This window comes from Motacilla alba, chromosome 15 (assembly GCF_015832195.1).
Source record: "Motacilla alba alba isolate MOTALB_02 chromosome 15, Motacilla_alba_V1.0_pri, whole genome shotgun sequence".
In the NCBI taxonomy this organism is placed as follows: Eukaryota; Metazoa; Chordata; class Aves; order Passeriformes; family Motacillidae; genus Motacilla; species Motacilla alba.
Window position 1 is genome coordinate 8,864,629 of NC_052030.1, and position 27,664 is coordinate 8,892,292.

Consider the following 27,664-nt stretch of genomic DNA (forward strand, 5'->3'; position numbering starts at 1 on the left):
TTACTTTAAATTCTCCAAAAGTTTCAACAATTTCTTTGTGAAGCAAGAAAGAGCTCTCCAGGTCCCGTGATTTGGGGTCAAATCAGCGTTTTCCCAGGATGTGGTGAAATAGCTGCTTCTCTTGCCTCCTGGTATCTATGTTGTGATGCTTCTGGTCATTGTGCTGGGCTCCCTCCTCTCAGGAGTGGCCTGGAAGTGCCAGTGGGAAGGCAGCATGGTGGGAATGTGCTTTTGGGTGACCAGTGGTGGGTTTGCTGTCCCAGCACGTCGCCGTCTCTGGGGTTTCGGGTGTGCCTGTCCTGGCCTTATGCAACCCAGGGAAGAGCCGTGTTGTGTAACGCTGTTGTGTAAGCAGGGCACGGGCGGGTGTCGGGGTTTCAGCACACAAACCATGCTCCGTCATGCTCCCTGCATTTCCCCACCTGCAGCCTGGAGGGATCTGGCCCAAGAACTTCCCATCCCCTTTCCTGGGGGTGTCGCAGGGACAGATAGAGAGCCCTGTCTCAGACAGAGCTGTTGGTGGAAGGGTTGTCTTTAGGAGCTGTTGGTGGAAGGGTTGTCTTTAGGCCGTGAACAGTTGGCACTCGTGTCTGATTCCTGTTCCCATGTGTAGCTGCACCTTTTACAGAGATGGGGCAGAGTGCAGGGCCATCTTTGCAGGATGTGAAGCTGCTGCTGTGCCTGGACACTTAATGAGAGTGGCTTTGCAGGAGACTCCTTGTTCAGGCAGCACTGCCTCTCTCCCTGTCCTCCTGTTCCAGCTGACATTACCACGGTACTGTGCTACCTGTTACAAAGCTGTCTTGTGGAGGGACGGCCAGGCCTTCCAGAGCAGTGACACCTCAAAGGGGCGCTTGAAACAAGCTCAGGGGGGAAATGTATCCCCCTGCCCGTGGTCTCTCTGCAGTGACAGTGGTTGGGAACATGGCGAGCAGGCTCTGAATGTCAGCACATTGTTCCTGGTGAGATACGTGTCATGTCGCATTAGCTCAGGCCGACAGCTACCGGTGGGAAAATATTTCTGGGAGTTCCTTGAAGTGCCCCCACCTCCTACAGGCAAGGACTTGTGCCTGGCAGCAGAGCTGTGCCCAGCCACACTGGGGGAGCAGTGAAACCATCTGGTGCCTGAGTACGTGGAAAGTCACCTGAGTGTCGTGTCCAAAGGGAAGCTGCCTGTGCTGGGAGCATTCTCGTGGAGAGTGTCTGGCTGTTCAGAAGACAAAGCTCAGTTTTATTTCTTGGTAGCCTCTGCTCAGGGAAGAGGAGGTGGGGTTAGCATGACTTATTTGGTGAAATCCACCGTGCTCAGAATGAAGGGAGCAGCTGACAGTGCTGGGAACTGAGGAAACCCTCTCGTTCCTGCTGCAGAGGTCAGGAGCTGGAAGTGTGCTGCGTGGTTCAGGAGCATTTAGAGGACAAGGCAGTCTCTTGTGAGTGCAAGGAGCCACTCAGCACTACACAGCCATGTAGTGGTGCAAGGATGGAGCTGGAACAGGGCTGCTGTGAGGTAGGGATAAGACAAGTGGGAGGATGTTTGCTCACACACATGGAGGGACTGAGTCGAGCCTGAGGGCAGAGCCTCAGGGCTTCGCTGCACTGAGGAGCTTTTTGGTGATGGTCCCTCTTTAATTTCTCATGCCCTCATCTGCAGAAGCATCTCTTCACCTGTCCCTAAGACTCCTGTGTGCCCCTTGCAGCTTCCTCGATGGTCTCAGCTCACAGCTCCCTTCTGCCTGGGCTGGCTCAGCCCTGCCCTGCCCTGCCCGCTGTGCTGGGGGCTCCAGCCTCGAGCTCTGCCTGCTCTCCTGACATTCTCACTTCAGCATCAGCTTTTCTGAGCCTTCCCTCTTTATTTTCTTCCAATGTCAGAGAGGTGAGGAGGTCAAACGCTAATGCAGTATTTCTTTCCTTTTGTAAAGTGTACCTAGCAGATGAGGAGTGTCAACACCGATTTGTTTTTCAAGTGTTTCTGCAGGATTATTTTCTTGTTAAAAGTGACAAGGAGGTGCAGAACTGTCGGCCTTTAGCCAGAGATGTCATCTCGTCTTTGTGTAGGTGAACAGGCACGAGATGACAGAGCACCTTTTTGTGGGAAAGATGAAAAGTTGAGCCCAATTTAATAATTTCCTTAAAAACCAAAAGGAGCATACACTCCTTCTCTTTTCCTGATCCTCAGTAATGAGAGGCTGGAGAGAGGAAGACCCTGTTAGGCCATAGTCAGTGCAGTGTGTTTGTGCAGAACTACTCTCAGTACCAAGGGGATGGTTTGAACTGTGCTATTCATCTGTGGCCTTTCCAAGTTCCTCTGCATCTTTTGGCAGCAGAATCTGACGATGGTTTTGGCACAAATAAGGTGCTCCTGTATGGCTGGCAGTACGGAGCATGGGGAAACCATTCTGGGCTTCAGCTGTGCTTTCAGGACCTGCCCAGGAAGCTGCCCTGTGCTGGGTGCTGCCAGCTTGACACAGCTGAGCCCCCTTGCAGCTCCATGGAGGGGCTGGCTTTCATTCCTGGTTGCAAGTTGGAAGCCGAGCACGTGGCTTTCTGTGGCCAGGGCTGAGGAGGAGGAGGGAGCAGGTGTGGGCTGGGGCTGTGATCCTGCTCCTTGGTCTCCCTGGCCATGGGCTGCCCTTCAGCTTGTGGCACACTTCCCTGAACCAAGGAGTGGAGGAGACACTCAGCACCCACTTGGGTCCCTGGTGCTGATGTTTTCTGGCAGTTAAAGAGACAATAACTGACTTGCCACTTGATGTAGCCATTAAGGGGCTGGCTGTGCTTTTGAAACCCTCTCCCCTCTGCTCTGCACAGCCTCTGATGACACCCCAGGACAGGGAGCATTGTTGATCAGTGTTGTTGAGTCTGGGTGGAGCTGAGGGGGCTGGACTGCTGTGGATGGCGTTGGCTCCAGCACATTGACTGAAGCTTGGGTGGTGTGGCACAATACAGGACCACTCCCGGGGCTGGTATGGGACAAGGTTTGGGGTTTGCCATCTGGTCAGCAGAGAGGCAGATTGGAGAGTCCAGGATGGCTGGAGAGGTGGCTGGGCTCCAGCTCCCCAGACCACATCTCCTTTGCTGGATTTGTACTGGCTCACACTGGTCACCCTCCCTGTGGTGAGAGGCTCCAGGGAGGTGTCAGCCAGCTGTGTGGAGGGGGGTGAATCAGTGCATTCTTCTGTCATGCTTCCAAGTCTAGAAATTCAGCAACTTTGGAGAAAGCTGTATTTAGAGGAGCAATAAAAAGGCAACTGACTCACACGGAAACAACATCAGTGGAATAAAAGGGGAGAGGCTTGGATTGCTGTAAGGAGACTGGTGGGGGAATAGGTTTAGATTTGTGGTGGTGGACATGGAAGTATTGAAGCACCCAAGATGAGTCTGGCCTTGTCCAGAAATGAATTAGCAGAAGTAAGTAATGTATATCCACCTTCCCATGAGCTCTGGCTTTGTTCACAGTGATATCATGCCTTGCTTTTAATAGCTTTTGTGATCTCGGGGCAAAGTTTTTTTTTTTTTTTTTTTTTTTTTTCAAATCGAGATAATTCTTTTGTTTGAAAAAAACACCCTAAAAGCCCTGAAGTGACCTTTCATTCTAAGTGAAGGAGCAGCCGTGCTGATGGCTTTTTCAGATAGGAAGAGTCAGGGCAGAGCAGCCCGTGCTGGCCAGCACTCGAACGCGGGAGCACTGCCGGCAGCGCACACTTGGCCCTATTGTCTCTGCTTGTATGGACTAGTCGGTGGGAAATGAGGTATTTCCTCCTTGCAGCCGGCTCGGTTGGAGTGCTGGAGGCTGGATCCTGCCCTGCCCTGCGCCACGGTGCAGCTCTTGCAACGCCGGGCTTTGGGGAGATGCTTTCTGTGGGAGCAGGATCAGCCTCTCCACCAGGTGTCTGAGAGGCTGTGACCCTCTGGGGCTGCTGGGGCATCGTTATTTAAACATGTTCTGATTAGCCTGCACTGTAAATCCAGCATTTTAATTCTTTCCATATGTAAGATCCAGTCTAATAAGCCAAAGTTTAAGACCATGCAATCTATTTGGAATAACCATATGGATTAGGAGTCAGACTGTGCTTTTCTGCTTCTTGTATTTACACTAATAGAGAGACAGTTGCTAATGTGCATGTAGCTTGTGCTGGTACCCATTTTTTAAAAAATATGACACCAAATGGCTTGCATTAAAATATTTGAAAAGCACTAAAACTGTGAAAGTTTCTCTCTTGCGCAGACACAGACACATCTGTGAAATGAGGCGTCTCCAGGCAGCAGCATTCCTGTCCCTCCCTGTAGGCTTATCAGTGGGGCTGGAGACCCCTGCAGGGTGCTGGGCCAGCCCAATTCCCTCCCAGCTGCACCTGCTGGGCCAGCGTAGACCCCTGGGCATGAGGGAGAGCAGCCCTTGGGGCAAGGAGGACCTGGCTGGATCCAGGCCCCTCCTGCAACGTCAGGAACCAGAGGGACTTGTGGCTGTGGAGAGCCTGGTGCTGCCTGTGCTTGCTTGGTTTGGCACATGGTGCTGACTGTGGTATTGTCACCCCTGACTCTCAGGGCAGATTCCAGCTAGGGTTCACCCAGCTAATGCTGTCCCACGAGCCAGAGAGGTCTGGAGAGAGGGGCAGCAGAGCTGGGAGCTGGCCAGTTGCTCAGCTACTGAGGTCTGTGCATTCCTCAGTCATTTATTTTGGTCTTTTTCTGCCATTTCTTGGTTCTCTTGGGCAGAACCCCCAGTCTGAGTCTTTCTATGTCTTTGTGTTCCTCTCTCTTTACACTGAAATATCATTTTAAGAGAAAACCAGCAGTGTTCTGCTTTTGAAACTTTGTTCTTGTGCTCTGAGGTAAACATCCCTCAGGAGGTCAGACAAGCTTTTGATGGTCACCTCTTCTGCAATGACCTGCCAGCATGGGGCTTGCTGGTGGGGTTTATGGGCTCTCACAGGATCCCCAGCCCCTGCCAGTGTCCAACAGGCTCCAGAGTTGGTGTGACCTTCCTGTCTATACTTCATCCACTGCTTGTTTCTTGTCAATGAAGTGATCTCCCCATTATGTCCCTGAAGCTGAGGGGACAGGAACATTGGGAATGAGGCTGCTGAGGAGGCTCCAGCGTGTGTCCCCAAGGTGAGGGCAGTCACTTTGCTGCCTGCTCATTGCCTCTGGCTTTGTCTGGAAGGGGGGTGGGCTGGGCTCCCCCACCTTGGGCAGGAGGGCACTGCTTGGCCACAGGGGCTCTCTGAAGGTCTTGCTGAGTTCAGAGGGAACAGCCCCAGTCCCTGTTATACTGGGGAAGTGCTGGGGCAGGGAGCAGCATCCTCTGTCCTTGGCTCACATTCCTCAGCATTCTGCATGGGTCTGGTGATCAAACGTGGCCAGAAGCCTCTCCCCTCTCTTCGAGCTGCTTCCTGGAGATTGTGTTTTAGCTGAGGGCAGAAGCCTGTGCTGCTGGCTGTTCTCAGGGTACTGAAAGCATCCAGCCCAGGTTTCCAAAGCAGTTGGCTTGTCACGGGAGCTGGAGCTGGACCTGGGTCTGTGAGAGCACTGGAAATCATTTCCGAGTGGGAGCTGCACTCTGTCATCCTTCACTTGCTCAGAGAGGAGGGAGTCAGGGTGAGCCATGGCAACTTCTTCCTCCCTGTCTCCAGCATTAATCTAAATGCCAAAACACAGACCTTTTGGAATGCACTGGCGCTGTGGAGAGCACCAGGGCTCAGAGATATCCCCAGGTAGGCTTCGCAGGCACCCAGTGCTGCCCTGCAGGTGCAGGGGAATGCTGTCAGCACGCTGCTGCTCCGTGCCCCTGCTGGGCCATACTGAGCAGCTGATGGGCTTGGCTGCCTGAGGTGAGCAGCCTGGAGAGACACTCCCAGTGCTGGACTGGAAGTGGTTTATTGAAAGGAAAGGATCATATTACACTCAATTTTTGCTGAGTTTATCTTGGTTTTTATCAGATTACATGCAGGATAGCTCATCAATATTGTGATCCTGCTGACATGTAAGTGAGCCGCTGCATAATTCATGGCTGCTGCAGGGCTCCAGCACTGGGAGGCACATATTTAATTAGGCACCTCACCATTCCAGTCTTCTGGAGCAGCCCCAGGATTCCACCCGTGGAGATGGATGCGGTGGCCCTGCCTGTGCAGCTCCTGGCTGCCTTGGAGGAACCATGCTGGCACTGTCCCTGGTCCCAGCTCGGGGGCAGACACTGTGTCATGGCATCATGGTGAGCAGCACTTTCCAACAGGCTCCTAGGGAGGGGAAATGTCCTGGCAGGGATGAGAAGTCCTCCCTCTTAGGTGCTCTTTGGAGATGGTGGTGATGAACGAGGGGTGCAGCATATCTTTGCACTCCCATCAGCTGTAATGTTTAACCCTAAGAATCCACGTTATCCATGAAAACACCCTGTCCTTTGTCAGTCTTTTCAAGTTCAGATTCCTTCTACAGTGAACTCTGGAGCTGAATTATGTGTTTTGTGGCAAAGTCTTCCTTAACGCCTGTAAATGTCTCACTCTGGTCCCACCAAGCTCCTTCATCTTGGGCTGGAGAACCAAAGTCACTGGCTGGCTCTGCTGCCCCTCTCCAGACCACTCTGGGATCATCATGGGACCCCTGCTCAGAACCTCCCTCCCATGGCAAGCAGAATCCAGCAGGGCAAGGACCCATCCCCAGGGATCAGCAATGGACCCTCTGCAGCACTGGCCTCTTCTCTGGCTGTGTCAAGGCAGTGTGTGTATCTTCTTCCTCTCACAGTATGCTTGAAAATATATCTGGGATAGGAAGAATTCTTTTCCATTTTTGTGGTGCTTCCCTCCATTAATTTTCTGGTTGTAGTACATTACTCATGGATAATTAAGAGTGAGCTATTAATACAACAGTTAATATTCAAGTGCAGTGAAGAGGAGAGAACAATAAGTCAAGGAATCATATACTACAAGACATTTTAGTTTAGTGATGCAATTTTTTTTTGCTGGCTTTGGCTATCAGAGCACAGTGCTGCTTCCATTTAAGTATGGTCCTGAGAACTCCATTTATTGATAGAATACAAATAGGACATTAAATCAAGGGAAGTGAATTTGAATTGCTGGTCATATATACAATTATAAACGGGATTGGCTACTTCTATCTAGTATCTTGTATCTTAAGTTAGGAGAATTATGTTAGGGACTGCTAAAGAGAGCTTGAAGTGTCTTAAAATTAATGAGATTTAAGTCTGTCTAGGAATAAAAAAGAATTAATGTTAAAATGCAGCTCTTGCTTTAGGATGAAAAGATGGTTTTAGAGAAGTGGTGGCGCCTTGTCCAGATGGAGGAATGTGGGGAGGATGGGCTGTGCACCAGCATCAATTAACACATCTCAGCCTTAAGCTCTCCTCCCTGCCCTGCCATCCTCACTGGGAGGGATGGATGGATGGGGGGATGGATGGATGGGTGGATGCCAGCTGCAGAGAGGAGAGGGGGACAATCGCCTGTGCCTGGCTGGAGGGTGGCTAGGATAGAGCACACCATCCTTCTCCCCTTACAGTCCTGGCTGGCTGCTCCCAGCACTGCTCTGCACCACCAGTCTGCACACCCCACAGCACGGAGTTTTGGGGGTCACTGGGAGCATTCTCCTGTTCCCCAAAGACCAAAGGTTTGGGTGCCCTCTCTGCAGTGTGGTGCTTTCTGGGGCAGCTCCTCCCAGGGCGTTTCAGAGCAGCCTGAGCAGAGAACACCTTGCTTTGTCCTCGTGCCATGGGTCTGCCTCTGCTTTGGAGATGAGGAGGGCGGTTTGGGTCCATGACTGTGACCATCAGGAACGCACAGTGGGTGGTGGCACTGGCAGTGCACACCTGGCCAGAGGTCACCACTCGCTGGCACAGGGCTTGCCTGGGCTCCCAGCTGTAGCAGGGGCACGAGGGGTGGGCACAGAGGAGGCGAGACCCCCCAGTGCCATGCTGGGTGCCCCAGGAGGGCTGCACAGTTCGTGGCACACGTGTGCTGACTGTGAGGAGCAGTGTCCTGGTGGGGAGCTCCTCCATTTCCAAAGGCTGAGCAGAGTGTGAGTGTGTGTGCACGGGGAGGGCTGTGGGTGCAGGAGCCTGTGGCCGAGAGCAGGGATCTGGGGGAGGGGGAGGCTTCAGCAAACAGCTCCTTACCAAAACAGCCCTGACCTTTGCAGGGCTGGAGCTGTCTGATGCAACAGGCTGAACCTTTCCAGGCTTCAGCTCCAACTTGAAATGCTTCAGAGCAAAATTGATGGCTGCAGCACTGGCCCCAGAGCTCACCTCCAGTGCTTGCCCAGCTGCTGCTGGGCACGGGGAGAGGGTGCTAACAGCCCAGTGTGGGGCCGCAGTCTGTTCTCATGTGTAGCCCCATCAGTGCTGGCTGATGCCAGTGAGGGCTGGGCGCTGTGGCATGGGCAGCTGAGCTTCCCTGAGCCCTTTGGGGCACGGAGGAAGAGCTGGGGGCACAGGAAGGGGCTGTGCTGTGCACTCTGGAGTACCAGCCTGGTTTGGAAGGGTGGGTGGAGGTATTAATTTTGACCAGAGGGAAGAGTCAGTGCGTTCCTGATGGGGACTCATACCCAGTCCCTTGAAGCCAAGTGGGAGGTCATTTGCAGCACCTCTGGTGTTCAGGCAGGAGCTGCTGTGCCCTGGGGGATCAGTGCTGAGAGGGCTCCTTGCTGCCTGGCTCTCTGGCAAACCAGTGTTAGTTACAGAGAAGCTGTTGTTTCTGTGTCCTGTGGTGAATAAAATTCAACAACTCTTTATTTCTGAATGACAGCCCAGGGACTGCACTTCTGCTCTGGCTCGGTGTGAAGTGGCTTCATCCCAGCACAGCTCCTCTGGGGCCTGAAGCCCTCGATTCATTAGTTGTCAGGCTTGTAGGTGGATTCTGCATTAGGCCTTTAATTTAGTGTATTGCCATGGGCTACTGACCACATGACACTGCTCAAATGTGAGCAAATCTAACGAGGATCCAGGACTGCTCTTTAATTTGGTGAGAATAACAGAGCGAGCATGGGCCCGGAGAGTGTTAATCATGAAGGAAAACTGGCTGAAACCAGGTCAGCTGGTGCTGGTTCTCAGTGCAGCATGATGGAGAGGGAGCACGGGGGGTGGAGGACTGGCAGTCCCACACCTCCAGTGACAGGAAGCACCACAGCCACAGCAGCCTTCACTGCTGCCTTTTTCCTCCCTGGAGCTGAGCACTGTGGCCCATTTGGTGGCCAGGGTCTGAGGGGCTGCACTCAGGTCCCCAGCCCAGGGAGGTGCTCCAGGGTCTGGCAGTCCCCTCATGCTCTTAGTGCTGTGGGAAGGGGCAGGTGCTGCTCCCTGGCTGTGACAATCCGGGGGTGCCGGGTGTCCTTGGGGGAGCTGATGGCAAAGGCCAGTCCCAGCTGCCACCTGCCTGTCCCTGGCTCCTGCTCTGAGTCATGTGGCACAAAGGCCCTGCAGTCACCAGCCCCTCACGGGAGCAGCAGCGTGTCCCCATACTTAGATTTGTTCTGTGCAATAAACAAATCCACGCCGCTCTCCTGCTGGCTATTCCTGCCTGGGGCTGGCTCCCCTCAGCACGTATCACGTGGATTTACTGTGTTATCCTGGAGTGCTGCCTGAACTTGGCTGGTTTCTTTAAACCATCCTTTTTGGAGGGGTGGGTGTTGAGAGAGGGGCACAGGAACCCTCTGCGGTAATTCCTGTTGACTGCAGTGACCAGCGAGGCAGAACTGATCAACTGCAGGCTTCCCTGCTGCTGAGCTCTGCCAGCAAAGTGCTTACATCTGCTTTTACACTAATGGGAACTTTATGGACTGGTGTGTCCCCCCCAGCAGCAAATTCCAGCAAGGTCAGAATTGAGAAAGTTGCCACTTGACACCGTCCGTGAAGGCCTGAGCCAGCCGGAGGAGGCCAGGTTGCACAGAGGACTTTCTGGGGCAGCAGATCTAATGCTGTCACCTGCAACTGATAGCCTGGAGGGCCCCCAAACGCCACTGCTGCCATCCCACTCCCCAGTGGCACAGCTCCCCTGTGCTGGGCCACGCTGCTGCAGGAGCTGCGTGGATGGGTGCCAGGTCAAGCAGGGCACTGAGCCGCTCAGCACGCACTGTGGCTGTCCTAGCAGAGTGCGCTGCTCTCTGTGCACACCCAGAAGGTGATGATGTGGCAGTGCTGCTCCTGCTGCACGGTCTGGGAGCGTGGCTGTGCTGCCACTGGCAGGGGGGTGCCACGTGAACAGGGTGGCTTCAGGCAGCAGTGGCCTGGAACAGGCCGTGCACAGGGAGCTCAGGTGCTGTGTGCTGAGTGCCCCAGGTACTGAAACCATGACATGGTTGCTTTGAGGCCCTGTATTTTCCTGAATTTAATGAATGACCATTACATACTAATGGCTATTAAAGTGATTAATATTTAGTTTGTGTGGAGGAGAGTTTGCAGAAACATAACTTGCTTCTGTGCAGGTTACTGTTCATTTTTCAGGACATACAATCAGCCTGGACAAGGCCTGCTGAACTGAGGCTGCTTTGGCAGCCTGAGTGTGAAGGATTATGGAAGATCTCCTGTTAACTGTCTCTTTTTTAATCTAACATTGCAGGGCCCTAATTGCTTTGACTTTGAGAAAGGAGAGGATGGTTTCTGTAAGGGCATCCTGTGGTGCTGTGTGGCCGCTGGCCCCAGACAGGGCACTTGGGGTTGGCTCCCATCCTCCCTGGTGCTGGTGTGTTTGTGCTGTATGTCACATATTGCTCTCCTGGGATGTTGTGTGATGCAGGTGAGGATGGAGCCACCTTCTCATTGCCCCTCTCCTGAACAGGGACCAGCCAGCAATGAAGGGGCTTCTGCAGACTGCCCTGAGGGGCACCTGTGGGTGTTCACCCTGTGCCAGCTTCTGCAGGTAGTCAGTGAGGCAGGAGCCCTCCTCTTGAGCTCTTCTCCTTCCTTCACCTTGCACAAAGCTGTCTGGCTTCAGCTCTTTGAAACAATGCCTCTACCACCCTCTGGGTGTCCCGTGGCACAGGGATGGCTGGGATGAGTGATGGTGAGGACCCTTGGGGCGTTGCTGTGGTTCCCAACCCTTGTCCTGTCCCAGGCACAGCTCTGGTACACAGACTGCCATGCTTGGGACCCCTGGCCACAGCAGGGGATGGGCAGCTCCTGCAGTTCCTCATCCCTGGAGCTGTGACCACCAGGTCTCAGCTGCTTGGAGCAGGTTCAGGTCCCCCTGACTGATGCTGGGAGATGGATGCTGCTGGGGATGCCCGGAGAGGCCGAGGGCTGCTGTGCCAGCCCAGCTCCCCGGCTCCTGCCACTGCAGTTTGCAGTGGTTTGTTAAGTGAAAGGCGATTTCAGAGCAGGCAGCAGTGAATAAATTCTGTTTTTCTCAAGCATTTAGTGTTGCTTTCAGTTTGCTTTGATGATGTCTTCTCACAACTAGTGTAAACAGACTGCGCAACGGGGAGCACTCACATGTGTACAAGAAGCTGCACATGAAAGACAGAGGCATCTTGAAAGCCATAATAACGCTCTGAGTGCCAGTTAAAGGATTTGTCACTAAGAGCACTTTGCAGATAGAAAGAACTTATTAACTAGTGTGACTAACAGCTTGCAAGGTTTAATTGATGTGTGTTTGTTGTCCTTTTATATCTCTCCCCCTTGTCTTCCTCTTGGCACTGATTCCAGCAGTTGCTGGTGCAAGAGCAGCAACCTCAAAGCAGCCTGAATAGGTACCAGAAATAAAAGGGAGGCCAAGCCCTGCCCTGAGTGCCCCTGGATCTGGGGCTGCAGCGGCTGTGGGAGCTCGGCCCCAACATCTGGATTTCCCCTAGAAACTGGGGCTGGGCCTATTTTCTTGCTCAGGGTTCTGTTATTCCTCCCTAAGTGACGCAGAGTTTTTGAAGATAAAGCTTTTCAATGCATGAATAGGATGGATAATGAATGTTTCTGCCAGACAGACTGCTCGTTGCAAGATTGATTGACTATTAAGGTCATAACGCAGCAGCCACCCACACGAAGCAAACAGGCTAATGTTAGACTCCAGGTTAAGCCCAGAGTTGGTCAGCTGTCCACGGGCACAGTGGGGGCTTCCAGTCATCTGTCAACAAGTGATTGATTGATGTGGACACCTTCCAATCTTATTCTGATGATTCTCAGCAGCTTGCCTGCCTGGTGGCCATTTTTCAGGAGTTGGCAGCGCTCAGACCTCCAGGACTCCAAGCGATGACTGCGTGGGGGTTAACCCTTTCCTTTGATCCCAAATGCCTTTGTTGTGCACGGGGGAAGGACTGTGTTTGTGAGCCCCAGTTACGAAACACACCGTGACACTCCCTGATTGAGAGCAATGCTTTGACTTTCAGACTTTTCTGAGTTGGTCTGAGTGAAGCTGCAAGTGGGGATGTGCAGAGAATCATCTGGAGCAGGGCAGGTACAGCGCTGTACTTCATGGGCATTTTGATGTGCACTGGGTAAACTGTGTGCATCAAAGGTCCAGCAGCAGCATGGCAAATCCAGGTAGGAGTGGTTTTCTTATGCAGAAGGAAAAAAAAAAAGGATTGGCTTATTTTAATATAGACTTCTTCTGGTGTGAGAGACAATTAGTTGAGAGAGCTCTTCTGGTTTTAAGGATTTCTCCTAGTTCAGGGCTTTGAATTCACCCAAAGTTTGTTGCCTGGATGATGACTTTATGTGTGCATGAAGAGGACTTAAATATATCTCCCTGTATTATTTTATGTACATGTTATACTTGGTGTGTGCCCACGCACGTGCTAGTGGGAAATGGAAGTTATGCATGCCATGTAGTGCACGTTTGCCATCCGTAAACAGCTTCAAGGGTCCTTTGGCTGCAGCGTGTGACCTTGTATGTTTCCTTGTCTGTTTTTCAGCAGGTTTAGTTTAACTGTTTTGGAGGACCCTGACGCCTGACTTCACCTTTCCATGCACTTTCCATCTATGGTTTTAGCATTCCTAACGTACCCTAAAAGCCTGCTGTGGGGAAACGTCAAGAGCCTCTTCTCCACGAGCTGGACCTTTACGTAACTCAAGTGCATTGTTGAGTTTTGATGGTGTGATCCAAGCACTGTAATGTGGCAGAGCAGGCACAGAGCTATTAAAGGAAGCAGGAGAGCTGTGCTCAGCTGCTCTGAGTGCTGCTGTGTTGTTGTGCACACCCTTCCCCAGCCCCAGCAATGGGCTGCAGGCTGATATTTTTCCCATGGAAGACGGTGCCTCAGGCCCTGATCCAGGACCACGTAACGCCAGCCTCTCTCCTGGCTGAGCAGGGATAGGGTCTGAGCCAGGAGGAGCTGCTGGGAGCTGGGCTTCCATGGCTGTGGCTGAGTTCTGCTAATCCTCTCTTCTCTCCATGCCTTGCAGATGGTGATTCCCACTCCAACGGTGCCCCCATGCAACACCACGCTGGCCTTGCTGCTGACTGTCTCCTGGATGCCAAGAACCATCTCCCACTGCCAGGCTGGGCATTGTCCCGTTCAGAGCTGCTGCCCTGGGTGGGCTCCGTGGCAGCAGCGCTGACCTGCACCTAAGGAAGGGTAATGCCCAGTGCCCAGGACATTTGGTACAAGGTGAACCCATGGGCAGGCTCACCATGGCAATGCTGGTGGAGAGGCTTCTCCCAGGCCAGCATCAGCCCCTTGGCCAGAGATAGCAGGGCTGTGCTGGAGGGGAATGAATGACCTGTGCTCCTGTAAACTGAAACAGGAGACTGAAATGCCATGTGCCCGCTGCAGAATTTTTCCAGGGCACAGCAGAGCCATGTGTAGTGCTTCAGCCCTCTTGTTCAGGGCACTGAGGGCTGTTGGTCTGAGTGCATGAGAGATCAAGAATTTGTCTCTGGGGCGTTTTGTAGCAGCACCATGGCCTCCTCCTCTCTTCCTTGCATACCCCATGCTCATACTTGTGTGCTCAGTTCTGCTTGGTGGGGAAAAAGAACCTCTGCGTGCCAGGGAAAGGTCTTTGATAGTGGAAGAGGAGCCCATGAAAAACAAGCAGTCAGTTCTGTCCATGGAGTAGTATCACAAATTGCTTTTCTCCCCTCAAGCATCCTTTCCCCCTAGGCCCTGGCCAAATTGCAATACCACTGGTTGCAGCATAAGTTCTGGGCATTTTCAGTAAAGCTCCCTGCCATCATTGTTCTTAACATGTGTGGGCAGATGCAAAGTGCTCTGGGACTGCCATGAAATGCAGTGGAAGTGTAGAGGTCGATGAACGTGCTCCTATTTCAGCTTTTGCCAAGCAGAAAGAGGTTTTTTTGGGTGTGGTGATGCCATGGAGCAGTGGCAGGGTTGGGAGAGCCCAGCCTAGGTCATTCATCCCTAGCAGCCTGTGTCCTCTGGATGTTGAGTATCAGCCAAGAAGGGATGCTGCTGAGTGCTTTTCTGCAGAGTGCAGGTGGTAAAGAGTTGAAAGGCACCAGCTCTGCTTGCTGACAGCTCCTGCTCAACAGGGTGTTTGGGATTTCTGTGGAGCAGCCCCAGACAGACACAGAGCACTGCTGGTGGTTCATGGAGAAAACCTTCCCTGTGCTTGGGGAGGGGCACCAGGACGTCTCCTGCAGCTCGTTATGTAGAAGGGAGAGACCTGTAGTTGTTTCTCCTTGACTGATCTCTGATTTGGCAGTGATCATTAAAATGGTTTTGTGTATTGGAGAGTCACACTGAGCGGGGTGTATTTGACTTGAGCCTCCCTCCAGGCTCCCTGCCGCCCACAGTGTGCAGCCCCCCGGGCAGAGCCTGAGCAAGGGCCAAAGAGCCTGGGAGTGGAAGTGGCAGCTCTGCCAATGGACAAGGGCTGAGAGCGAGCAGCTTGGCTGTGCTGCCTGCTCCGCCAGCGGCCTCCGTGTCCCTGTGGTGTGAGCCCAGCCAGCGTGGCCTCGGGGCTCCTCCTGAGGCAGCGCTGGTATAATAACACTGATGAAAAGCTGATTAATCCTTGTGAACGAGCCGCAATAGCTTCCCTCTAGAACTGAAGAGATTACCACTGATTTGTCATTCTGATTGTTTCAAAGAGACGTGCAATTAGTTGCTCTAATTTAGCTCCGCTGGCGGAGCGGCGTGACAAGGGCGCCGCAATCAGTGGGGCTGCGATGGCAGCCACTGGTGGTGCAGCTGTGCCGACACCATTTCACGGGCACAGGGCGGCCGCCAAAATGGTGGAGCATCACGTGCTCCTGTTGTGTTGTGGTGCAAAACCAACACGTTTTCGAAGGACCAGGTCCCCTCGGTGCTGTGTGGCACTGGAGCAGTGGGGCAGGCCTGGCTCAGGGCGTTCCGAGCCGTGCCGGTGGAGCTGGAGCTCAAGGGCTCCTGTGCTGTGTCTCATCGGTGCTGGTTGTTCAGGAGACTCTTGGGAATTCACAGGGAGAGCAGCGAGTGCTGGCCTAAAACCCTTACGAGGTGCTGGGCTGCACTGGATGGTGGGCATGACATTGCACTTAGTTTGATTATAAAATAGAAAGTCATAAGGAAATCTTGTTTTCTGATTCTGCTCCCTCCAGCTATTGGCCCTCTTTGCCAGGTGCAATAAAAGCAGTCACTGGCACACGAGAGGGGGAGTATTTGCTTGAGGTTACCCCTTTCTGAAGACTGTCTTTGCTTTGGAAAAGGTACAAAGCTGCCACAGAAAATGAGGAGCTTGTGGCTCAGCCCCCCAGCTCGCTGCACTGGGTCAGCAGCCAACCCCCTCTGGGCAGAGAGGAGGGAACACATGGGATTTCAAAATGTGTCCATTTTCAGTGAGACAAATCACTTAAAAATCCAATTCAAAATGAAGAAAATAAAAATGCTTTAAAAACAAAACCTGCCTGTGGCTATTGCTTGGTTGAAGCTGTCTCTTTTTTTTCCTTTTTTTTTTTTTTTTTTTTTTCCTCTGGGAAGGCATTTTGTTTCTGGATTGAGCTGGCCGTGCTTGCTAGGGAGGGTCTTTGAGGGGCCTCTGAGCAGCTCTGGTGCTGGCTACCAGCAGCCCGTGCACCTCGGCCCCTGGCCAAGCACCACCATGCAGCTGCTCGGCTCATGTTCCCGGCCACAGCATGGCACGGCCAGGCCCGTGTCACTGCAAGGTCGTGGTTTTCCCCAGCCCCTCCAGCTCAGCTGTCAGCTGTCATCCCCCACTGGGCAGCAGCTCTGCGCCCCGTGGCACCCAGGGGACCCTGCCCATTGTGTGTGTCCTGGGCTGGTCATCCTGCCCGACAGCTCCTCTCTGCCGCCGCGGGCACAGAGCAGCACCCAGCCAGCGCTGTGCTCCCAGCCCTCACTGTCCTTGCCGTGGGTGCTGCTCGGTGGCAGCTCCCCCAGTGCAGGTGACATCCAGCTCGCTCTGCACCCACTGCTCTGCTGGTGACAGCTGATCCAGAGGGCAGCCGGGGTCTCGGCAGTGCCAGGTGGGCCAAGCCGGACAAGTGCCATCACCCGGGACACATTCCCCTTGCCTTTCCTGGATTGGGTCAAGGTTGGCCTCAGTGAACTGGCTGAGGGATGGTTGGCACAGGGAGCACCAAGCAGGACATTTTGGAGTGCTCCTGCTCCCCTCAGCTAAATATAAGCCCCAGTGGGAAGCCTACCTCTCACTAGTTTCATGTTTCTTGCCCCTGTGCTTCCTAAACCTGGCAGCAGGCCCAGTTGTCTCCAAGTCTAAGATGAAAATACCCTTGCAAATCCCACTCATAAAAATACCTGCTGTATTCCCAAAACATGCCTGAGATAGCTTCCAGAGAGGATGGGGAGCTAAAATAAGACGCATGAGCTCAGAGCCCCATTTTCCACTGGCCCCACGGTTCCGTCGCCGCAGCACACCGCGCCATGGACTGAAATGGAAGTGCTGCCGTGCGGGGTGGCCTTGGGCTGCACCAGATGAGCCACAGCTCTCCCAGAGCAGGTGCTGCTGCAGCCCTTGTGTGTGCCAGCAAGGCCTTGTGCTCCTGGGGACAAGCTCGCAGCTGGTGGCACCACCTGGACAGTCACCCTGACCAGCAGCGTTGGCCTCAGCAGAGGAAACCTGGGTGAGAGTGGGGCACAGAGCTGTGGCCAAGTGAGGGGCAGCAAGAGGCTGCTGTTCCCTGGGAGGCCTGCATGGCCAAGTGTCACCTGCCCTTGGGATGGGATGCAGGTGCTCTGCTGTGGACCTCAGCCTCCCCATGTCACCCCTTGGCCAGCCTCTGCACTGGCGAGATGGAGGGGACCCACAGAGCTCTTGTCCTGCTGAGGGGCACAGGCCTGCACCGGGGGCACAGCAGCTGGGGACTGGGAGGACAGTGAGCCTCACTCTGCACCCAGGCAGTCCCTGGGCAAAGGAGTGAGCCCCTGGGGAGGTGACGTGACCTGCCCATTGGAGACTGGCTCCTGGCAGGGTCACAGTCCATGCAGCAGGGCTTCCTAGGTACTACAATCTCAGCCTTGTCTTCCTCTGAAATGCTCTGCTGCAGCCTGCAAATGTATCCCAGATCTTCTTGCAATCACACATCTCTTTTTTTACTTTTTAACAACCCACTGCTCCTACTAGATGCCAAAATGTTTCCTGGATCAGGCACAGATGTCCCCACAGTCACGTCCTGCCATTGTCTCTGCTCGGCTGTGGCCTGAGGTGGGGGCAGACACAGCCCCAGGTTTGCTCCAGCTGTAGGCAGGAGCGTGGTGGACATGAGCCCTTAGCAGCGACACTGTCTGCCTGCCTGGAGTGGGGTCTGGGGGCAGCAGCAGAGCCACTGGCTGCTCCAAGCACCCCAGCTAGGATGGTCACAGGGCACAGAACACTTGGCAGGCATGAAAGGCGTCCTGCAGCACCTGGACACAAACATCTGCTCATGCTGCTCACATTGGAGATCCCCTCTTGCAAGTTAAACTCTTGGGGTCTGCTCTTGCCTTCATGGCTCTTCTGTGCTGTGCTGCGCTGCTCCCAAAGTTTTGGAGGGATTTTTGTCCCCACAAGGCTGATCACCTTGCAGCCATGAACTCAGTGGGGAGGAATCCCCTTTTAGGCTCAGCAATGGTGGTAACGGGCCCTGGGCAGCCTTCATGTCCTCTTGGTGGTGCCCAGGCCATGTGGGTCCCACGGATCCACCTGCAACTGCCTTAGTGCTGGGTGCTTGTGTGGATGCTTTGAGATGAGATTTGTTTGGGAGGGCACAACTGTCCCTCTTCTTCAGATGATTACATCCTGAATCTCATTGACTGTGGGGCTGGGTGGCAATATTCAAAGTTCCCCACTCACTTGCATTGCCTTGTATGTCAGCAAGTGCTACTTAATGATCTGTGAATGGAGGGAATGCTGGGAATGGGCTGGACCTCATGTGAAATATCCATCCAGAGTCTATAAATAATGCAGCCTCTTTATGCTGTGCACAGTTTGGAGCTTCATGGGAGGAGCATCTCCCTGCTATGACTGGAGGAGCCTGTAAGTGATTTGGGTATGAAACAAAGGCGAAGAAATGTAAGGAGAGGGACTGTTCAATTTCTGAAATATCCTGCAAATGTGCCTCAGCCACTTCTGCCAGCTCTTGAGCTGCCACCCACCCTGTGGGTAGTGCCTTGGGCTGTGCCACATGCGCCAAAACACAGACCCCAACCTGACCATGGAAACACCTGGGAGAAGGGTCCCTGCTTGCCCTCAGGGCTTGCCCTCATCAGTCACAGTGACCAACCCGAGGCTGCCAGGCAGGGGCTGTCCCACTGGCACTGCCTGCAGTGTCCCAGTGAGTGGCAGCTGCCCCAGCCCTGGCTCCTGAGCTGTCCCACTGCTGACGGGGCGTGTGCTCCCAGACCTCAGCTGCCTCTGTGGTGGTCTATGGCTCACTCTCTTTCCCCATCAAGGAAAAGACCTGGCACTGGGGAAATACAGGTGGATTTCTGCTGGAGCAGTTCTCTGGTCACTTTTCTAGGGCAATATATGGGTTTCCCTGCATGTTTGGAAATGCAAGCAGAGGCAGCTCCACCAGCATTACCAGAGTGTGAGTGTTCATAGCCTGCACTGGGCACCCGAGGGTGTCTGCTCAGAGACAGCTCACAGCCAAGGAAAGCCAGGCTGTCACACTCAGACACGAGTGGATGGATGGTCTCTTTCCCTGGCATGTTCCACCTGCCCATGAGCAGGGCTACAGCCCTTCCCTGCCAGTGCCACGACCAGCGTGGGGTGGCTTCCCGGGCATGGAGGTTCCACCTTGAAGGGCTGCATGAATTTGACTAATTAAAGGATACATTTCTGTCATAAATGTTCTGTCACTGCTCTGCACATCTTGTAAAGTGTGCTGTGCTGGCACTCACAACAGCATTTGTTAATTAATAACAGCAAAGCAGGAACGAGCTGGTGCTGCACCAGCACGGCAGCGATCAGGGCACAGGGAGCCTGGCCCTGGCATGGCCCTGGTGTTATCTGTGGCAAAGCAGGTGGAGCAGCCCCAGCGTGGGGATCGCAGTCGGGGCTGTGCCTGGCTTTTATTTTTAACACCCTGCTCCCAGGCGGTGACAAGCCTTCGCTAAGTGAGGTAATAGCCAATTGATTTTGTTCCGTTTTGCAGTGGGCAGTAATAAATCACACGGCTTGTCAGGGGGTGTTTCATGTTTTCAGTGAGAGTGTGCCAGCAATTAACCATCAGAAAGCTCTTGTGGCTCCGCTCCTGAAGACGTGGCTGCAGTCTGAAACTCAGGAATGTGGGGCCCTCCGCCACCAAAACAGAGCGGTTGTGGCGGAGAGTTAAAGGGGGTTTATTTCCAGGCTCCAGAGTGGACAGAGGGGGAGATTGATGACAGGGAGGAGCAGCCACTCCATTCATGGACACAGCCGCCCGCGAGGGGACACAGGGAGTGTGGAACTGTGGGATGTCCCCATCCCTATCCCTGTTCCCACTGTAGTTTAGGGACCCGCAGCATTGGGGGCAGCAAAGGTGTGAGACCCATCCAGCTGCCTGCTCCACAGCCACACTGGCAGCGGATCACAGGAGGAGGACAGAGGGAGATGGAGCTGCCAGGCACTTTCTGGCCCTGCTGTAGCTATGGCTGTGTGCTGCTGCCATCCTGGGCTGTCTGTGCTTGGCTCTGTGGCTGCAGAAGTGCTGTGTCAGGGTGCAAGGACAGACGTGGCAGCCACTCCTCTCTCCAGCCCCCTTCAGTGGGGTGCAGGGTGTCACTGGATTTGGCTCAGCTTGGTTCAGTGCCCCCCCTCACACCATGCTGCTGGGGTCCCTGCAGCCCTTGGCAGGCTGTTGCGGTTTGGGGGGGCTAAGGCACACATGGGTGGTGGGCTGTGGGGTCAGCCCGGTCTCTGCAGCCTGCTCCATCCCTCTGGGCTCTGCCTGATGATTCCCAGATGGTAATCGCTCTGCTTTTATTTCCCGTAACCTTTGTTACTCTGGGAAGGCAGAGGCAGAGGCTGGGCTAGAGGCCGGGGTGAGGGATGTGGCGGGAGGGTCGGGACCCTGGGGAATAATGCTGGTTTCAAAGCAAGGCCTTTCACTGAGGCATTTGCATTTGGAAATAGGGAGCAACTGCTTTGCATGCAGAGCTGGAGGCTCTGGTCCTGGGGGGAAGGAACGGGAGCAAGTGGCCAATTGATCCCAAACCGAAATCAGGAAATTATCGGGAAATCATCCCCTGCTCTGTGCTGAGGGGTCTGTGACAAAAGAATCTTCTTCAGCCCATGGCCTGGCTGCCCACTGTGGGCCTGCTAGGGCTGTGACTTTCCCATTGCAGCGCTGTGGATGAGAAGTCCAGGATCATAGGAGAAGGGGGTGGGCGCCGCTGGCCCCCAGCCCTTGTGTCACTCCCGGTTAGATCAGAGCAGCAGAGCTGCCTCCTCCCGGGGCCACGCTCTCCCTTCTCCCCAGGACTTTGCTGGAGGCAACACACGGCAGCTCCAGTGTCTGTCTTAGGGAGCTGATAAACACAAAAGCTCTGCAATGAGTGAGACACATGGGCACACATGGGCTCTGCTGCTGCCGCCCAAGGTGGCATTAATGAGCTTTGTCCCACACCCCAGACAAGCTGCATACATGTGTGCATGTTTGTGATGGATGGAGAAGACCCTTGGGAAGGCTCCTGAGGGGAGGGAAGGGATATATCCCCTATACCTTCCTCCCTGCGACCTGACTGCCCAGTAAAACCAGTTTCCCTGTTGGCAGCAGTTGTTACAAGACTCTGGCTCCACTGGAGGTTCTGGTGCTGGCACCAAGGCACTGTGTTTGCCCAGGCATGGCTAGGAAGGGTGCTTTCATGGAAATGCATCTGGGATTTCATGGGCTAAAAAGGGTTAAAATTCCAGATTTGACATTTTTGTCATGGAGCTTTGGCTGGTGAAAGCCGTGGAGAAATCCCAGCGAGTGCAGGCTGATGCCATGCTGTGCCTTCTTCTGCCCAGTCTGGGCTCATCTCATGTGTGCAGGGAGTTCATCTGACTTCCTTGGGGTCACCCCATTAGAAAGAAGTTCCTAACCCTGACTATGGGCTTCCCAATGCAGTGTGGTCTCACCACAACCCTGTGAGCAGGACTCGTTCTGCAGCTGCCGCGCACGAGGCGCACACAGACACAAGGACAGTTGTTTTCAAACCTCCTCCACGGGAGGAAAGGAATGGATGGAAATGCAGTGCTTCCTCCCCCAGACCCCCAACATTTTTGTGATTTCATGGGAACTCGTAGGAAAGGAGTGCACATTTCCCGTGGTGCTGGGCAGAAGAGCACGGTTCATGGGGTGTGACGGAGAGCGGGGTCGTGGGCCCCTGGGCAGGCAGGAAGCAAAGGCTCTCCTCCCAGGGAGGAACCTGCCTGTGTGGGGGAAAACCTGCCTCATTACACACCAATTGAAAAAAAATTATTTTTTCATCATTGCTTTTATTTTCCAACATCCCAAGTGACTTCTTTGTTACATGATTAATATGCCTTGTGAATTACAGCCTGAAGTGTGATACGTTGCTGGGATCTCCATGGGAGCCTGAGGCAGGTGATGCTCCATCTCCAACTTCTGCAGCCCTTTCTTTTACAGGCTTCAGGGTGGAAAAAATTCTGTCTCCACTTGGACTCTATTTATTGCCACAGCGTGAGACTGATGAGGGGTGACACAGCTCACACGAGTCCAGGTAATGCCTCATACGGAAGCAAGTGACCCAGAAACATCCTGGAAAAGTGCAGCCAAGGAAACAGCCCCTTGGAGTCAGCTGGGGGTTTGCTATCTCCTGCATCTTGGTGTCCACTGTGACTGGAATGGAGGATTTCTTCCCTGCACCTCAGGCTCAGGCAGCCTCAGTGGATGCAAAGTCTGGGCACTAGTGGGCTCATGGAGCGGAGCTGTTGAAAAGTCTGAATTATTTTTATGGCTACAAGAAGCTGTTGTTTAGCTGTTTCACAAATATCTAAATGATGGTGCTGCACACCGACCCTGGGTTTTCTTTGCTTGGGTGACAGAGCTCTTGCCCTGTGTGTTGTGGGCTGGGAGCTCCCCAGGTCCAGTTCCTCCTCCAGAAAGAGGGAACTGCAGTGCTTGGCCCCTGCTTTGAGTAAAAACTTCTCCTCCTGGAATCCGGAGAGGGCCAGTTCCTTATCACCATGGCTGTCACACTATAGCACAGGACTTTGTTCAGACAAAGCCTGCTGATCTTCTCTGGAGCGTGGGGAACCTTGGGGCTTTTCCCAGTATGAGGGCTGACGAGGGGCTATTTTGGACATTTACATTTCCCAGTGGAGAAAATTCTTACACAATCTAAAGATTGTATACACACACTTCCTAGAGGCAGTGTGTGCTGGCTGTGGTGGCCCTGGGCTCAGCAATCAGTGCTATGTAGCAAACAGCAAATTTTTTAGAAAAGGAGCAAAATTGCAGTGCTTGGCCGAACCTGTCCAGAATCACTGCCACACTTGTCAGACCACAGACGTGTTCTGAGCATCCATGCAGTGCAGAGCAGCACTCCCACTGGCCAAATGGCTTCTGCTGGCCTCCAGAAATGGGGTATGAGAGCCAGGACCCAGTGCATCTCCTGGTCCACGTGCCCCATGGCCGGGATGGGTGACTCTGAGCACAGAGGCTCTGCCAGGGATGGCTGCTTAGCTCGGAGGAGCTGGTGTGAAGCAGCCCTGGCAATCTCTGGAGCTACATTTCTGAATCATCGCTGCACATGTCTTGTTTCTATAAAAGGAAACCAAGGACAGATTTGAAATTGTCAACGTCTCCTTTGTCCAGCTAAAAGCAGGGATTTTTCCAGTTCCCGCTGTCTGTGCTAGAGAGAAAAATGTATGAGTTTTCTAAAGATTGGACCTGGCACTGTCCCCCACGCCCTGCACTGTGGGTGATGCACCTTGGATTGCTGGAAGGAGGTGTCTAAAGCCGTAATCAGGGCTGGCACTTCAGAAAAAAATACATGCAGGCTCTTCCCAGGGCGGTGTGATTTTTAAAATGGGAACACAGTGGCACCCTTGTATGTGGAAGTGGTTGTTTCCTTTCTTCCTTCCTCTCTCACTAGCGCTGGTCACAGAGCTCCCGCCGCTCTGAGCGGGGCCTTCAGCTTCCCTTCCTGTTACAAATTCTGTGGGACAAATCAACATCTTCCCATTAGGAAGTGATGACAAACCAGTCCATTTGGGGTGATTAATTGACATCTTAAATTAATCACGAGCACTCCTCTTAATGCTGTGACTCAAGATATTAACTGTTCCACCAGCCACATGAGAAAGAGCAGAGACCATTACAAAGCCCATTTGTCAAGCAGTCACTTACACAGCCATTGTGGTGGCTGAAAAAAGGTCAAGTGACTTTGTTATTGTTAAGTAGAGAGCAGACCGAAACTCCTAATTCCTTACTCTGTGCTTAATGTGCCAGTTAAGTAGTGGTAATTGGCAGCAGCTGTGCCCTGGAACCGATGGGTCCCGTACTGGAGCAGGAGCCCTGATGTGCTCAGTGGTGCAGTGGGGAGACTGGGGAAAGCAGGAGCTGGGGAAAGGTGAATCCCAGAGAACTGGAGGTCTTGGGGGCAGGTGGCTGTGATCAGAAGGAAGAGGGTAGGAAGTGAGTCTGTGCTAATTTGGACACTTAAAAATCAATAGACAAATCAAAGTGTGATTTCCATGGGGGTGAATGCAGTGCTGGTGATAAACTGCTGGGATTTGTGGTTATTGTTTTTTGGTGTCAGCCTTCCAGGACTCTCCTGCCTGTGCAGGTGTGTGTACTGGCAGCACAGAAATGTCACCTCAGCGTCACCCAGGAGGCTGGGCTTCCTTGGAGGCACAGAGATGCTCAGTATTTGGACTTGTTTTTGGCTCGGTTCCAGTTTTTACACCCACCTTGCTCTGGGCCAAGCCGTGCAAGCTGCTGCTGGGCTGTTTCTGGCTCTGAAGGGTGGTTGCATAAGGGTTTCAGTCCGGTTTCCAGGCCTACAGTTTGCACAGCTTTGGATAAACAACGGATCTTTCAGGTGTAAACGCAGGGTGAGCAAACTTCCCCTGGGGCTGGGGCTGTTTCCATCCCAGAGCGATGCGAGCAGAGATAAGCTGTGCTGGAGGCAGGTCAGGAATGCTGAACAAACTGAACATGGTGAGGGCACCCAGAGCAGCCTGCCTGCGACCTCAGCCACTCCCAGCATGTTCCCAGGGGTGTCATTGCTGGGGCTGTGGCTGTCCCTGGACCCTCTTGGCCCATGTCCCCAGACCAGACACCTCTCCCCGTCCAGCCCAGTGCCAGGAAGGAGCAGCATGCTTGGTCTCTGGGACTGGTGCCCTGACGGACCATGGTGGCTGCTGTGCAGGTGTTCTGGGGGTGTGGGGCAAAGGGAGCACCAGCCAGACCCATGCTGAGGACCATCCCCTGCGTGCCCAGCCCTGCCTCGTTGGCAGCTGGGTGGGTTCATCACCTTTGCTGAGAAAAACACAGGAAGCTGCAGCAGCAGCACCGAGTTCGTGGCTGTGAAGTGGAAGGGGATGGTCACCTCCTGCAGCTGGATGGAAACCCCCTTCCAGCAGAGGTTGGAAACCTCCATAGCTCGAAGTCGTTTCCCACTGTGAACCTGGAGCCTTCATATTTGAGCGCTTGGAATATTTATTTTTTCGTGTTGCTTACTGACGGCGGGAAGGGGAAATGAGTAAATCTTTATGCACGTTTAATCACCTGTTGGCAGAGGAGCTGCAGGGCACTGCTGCTTTGTGTCTGCAGATAAAAGACTGTGGCTGGGCTTGCCAGGGAGAGGCGCTGGCACCAGAGCTGTGTGGGTGCCTGCGGTAGAGGCACCCACAAGCAAGGGGACCAGGAGTGCTTTGATGATATTACAACAAGGAGGGGATGATAAAGCAGCTTTCTCCCTGGAGTAGAAGAGGAGTTGATGCCCCTGGAAGCAAGGATTGGGGGGATTCAGCCTGGTGCCATGCAGGGTTCCCAGGGCTGGCTGTGCTCTTCAGGCTCTTGGGAGCACAGCACGGAGCTCCTGTCAGGACTGGTCCCGTGAGGAGAGCTGGGACTGCAGCCATCCAGCGTCACCAGCATGAGGCCACCCAGCAGCAGTGTGGCAGAAAGAGCTGGGGGCAGCTGAGGGCTGCTCTGGGGCTGCCGTGCTCCCACCCAATCCTGGCAGTGGTGCTCATCCTGGTCATGCTGGTCTGCTTCTCTGGGGTGATGTTTGCAGCGACCCTGAATGGCCAGGCAGGACTCTTGGACCTCCATTGCCCCTCTTTAAAACAGGGGGAACTTAAAGAAAAGGAAGAGTCTTCCAGGGGAAGCTGCATTTCCTTGGCTGAGGGTCCCAAAGTGTTGTGGTATTCTCACTAAAAAGGACAGTGTTTAAAGTGAATCAGCTGACAGGCACAAAAGAATAGCAGCCACTTTAATATTCTCCGTTTCATTCTGTACTTAAACCCCCTGTCAGTCTCCAGTGAGGAACAAGGAGAATTTATGATGAAAAATCAAAGTTGTCCATGAAAATCAAGGATGAGATCAGTGGGCTGATGGATGACTGGCACGCACACGCCCGTCGCCGTGGCGGTGCTCTTGGCAGGGATGGGAACTATGGATTCCTGCACAGAATTGCAATGCCCTCTCTTCCCACACTGCTTTTGTTGGAATACGGGGTGGCTTTGCTCCTTTGCACCTTAACTTCCCCCCATGGTTGTCCCCTGCATTTTGGGGAAGGTTCAGCCTTCCTTGCCCCCTTCACCCCTGCGCTGGCCCGTGCCTTGCTGCCTGTAGGATCCAGCTAAGGGAAGGGAGGGAAGGCTGGGCCTGTGCCACGCGGGTCCCCTGTCCCAGGCAGTGGTGACAGCCATGCTCCGCCGGCACGGCGATGCTGGGGACCTGCGCTCCAGGCTAATTAGTGGTGCCGCAAAGTTCATCAATAATAGATCTCGTGGCGGCAGCTGATTGCCGGCTCGCGGCGGGTGGGCACGGGGTGGTAAATCAGCCTGATTGATTGTTGACCACTCCAGTTTTTCCAGCAGTAATTTAAAGCAATTAAAACGCCTCCCTCAGAAATTAACAAGGTAAATAGTGCCCCCCGCGGAGCCGCCTGCGGCAGAGGGTCCCTGGAGATCCAGGGCTCCTGGAGACCCCGGCCAGGCATGGCCAGTGGCCATCCTTGTAGTCCTGGAGAGCCCTTTAGCAGAGATGCAGCCAGGGATGTGCCTGGAGCTCCCGGATGGGCCCTGTGACACAGTACCCAGAGCAGTGTTGTGCACGTGTTTGCAGGATGTGGAACAGTGCTGATCTTGGGAAATGGCATGGCTGAGCCTTGGGATTAGATGTTTGGCTCTAGGGCTTCTAACCCGGCAGGTATGAGGTAAAAATACCTACTTTTGAGGTACCGGAAAATACTGGATTTTCCCTTCAATAGGAATTGTGCCCAGCCCTACTGCTGCAGCTCCTGCCTTAATTGCACAGCCTATTCATCCTGCTGCAGTAGTATAAATAGAGGCTCCTTCACCCATGAAGGGTGATTATCTTTTATGAGTGTGAAGGATCTATAACTCTTGAGGTGCAATAGGAAGAAAGTGAGGAGAGACGGGGAGTCGCTCTGCATGGATTGGATACTCTGTCCTGTGTATGGGAAATGTTGGCTTTTAACTCAAACCTGTTTTTTTCAGAAGTGAGGATGAGGTACAGGTTCATTTCACACCAACTGTTGAAGCTTCCCCTGAGAGTGGTCACCCCACAGGTCATCCTGGCCTGCTGCTCTTGGATGATGCTGTGGAGGGATGAGTTGCAAGCACAGGTCAAGGTGTTCAGGTGTGCCAGGTGGCTCTACTGGGCACCTGTCTGCCAGCATCAGCAGGCTGGGTTCAATCCCTCCTGCTCACTGCTGCTTGCTGTTGCCTGCGTTTGGGTGCTCTTTGTTCCTACAGAGTGCTGGTGGAGGCACCTCCTGCTTGTTTATACCCTTCAGCAATATTTTTGTGGCTGTAAGTGACCACTGTCGTGTATTGGCAAGCCTCTCTTTACCTGAAGGCATCAGCAGTGTTTTGGGGCTGTGCATGCTGCTGTGTACTGCTGCTCCTTGGGGCCATGACAGCGGATGGTTGTGGTTTTCAGGCATCGAGGTGTGTGACAAATAAGTGAAACTGCAATCCAAAATCCTTGCAATCCAAATGGCATCAGCCTTGCCCAGTCTAGGGAGGAGAGTCCAGGCCTGAAGTGTCAGAAGTCCTGAAACTTATACACTGATGCCCATTAGTAAATGTGTGCTGAATCCCCTGTTTTTACTCAGTGTGTTTTTCTCTTTGGAGAGGGTCACAGAAGGG

The 27,664-nt window shown here is 53.6% G+C and overlaps 1 long non-coding RNA gene across 1 annotated transcript in view; it reads left to right on the forward strand.

Annotated features, from left to right (window-relative positions):
- Positions 1-15,771, forward strand: part of LOC119707399 — a 48,707-nt gene extending 32,936 nt beyond the window's left edge. The window contains exon 4 of the long non-coding RNA XR_005258761.1: positions 13,334-15,771. This is a non-coding gene — a long non-coding RNA (uncharacterized LOC119707399). The remainder of the gene's footprint in view (positions 1-13,333) is intronic.
- Positions 15,772-27,664: the final 11,893 nt, after the last annotated feature.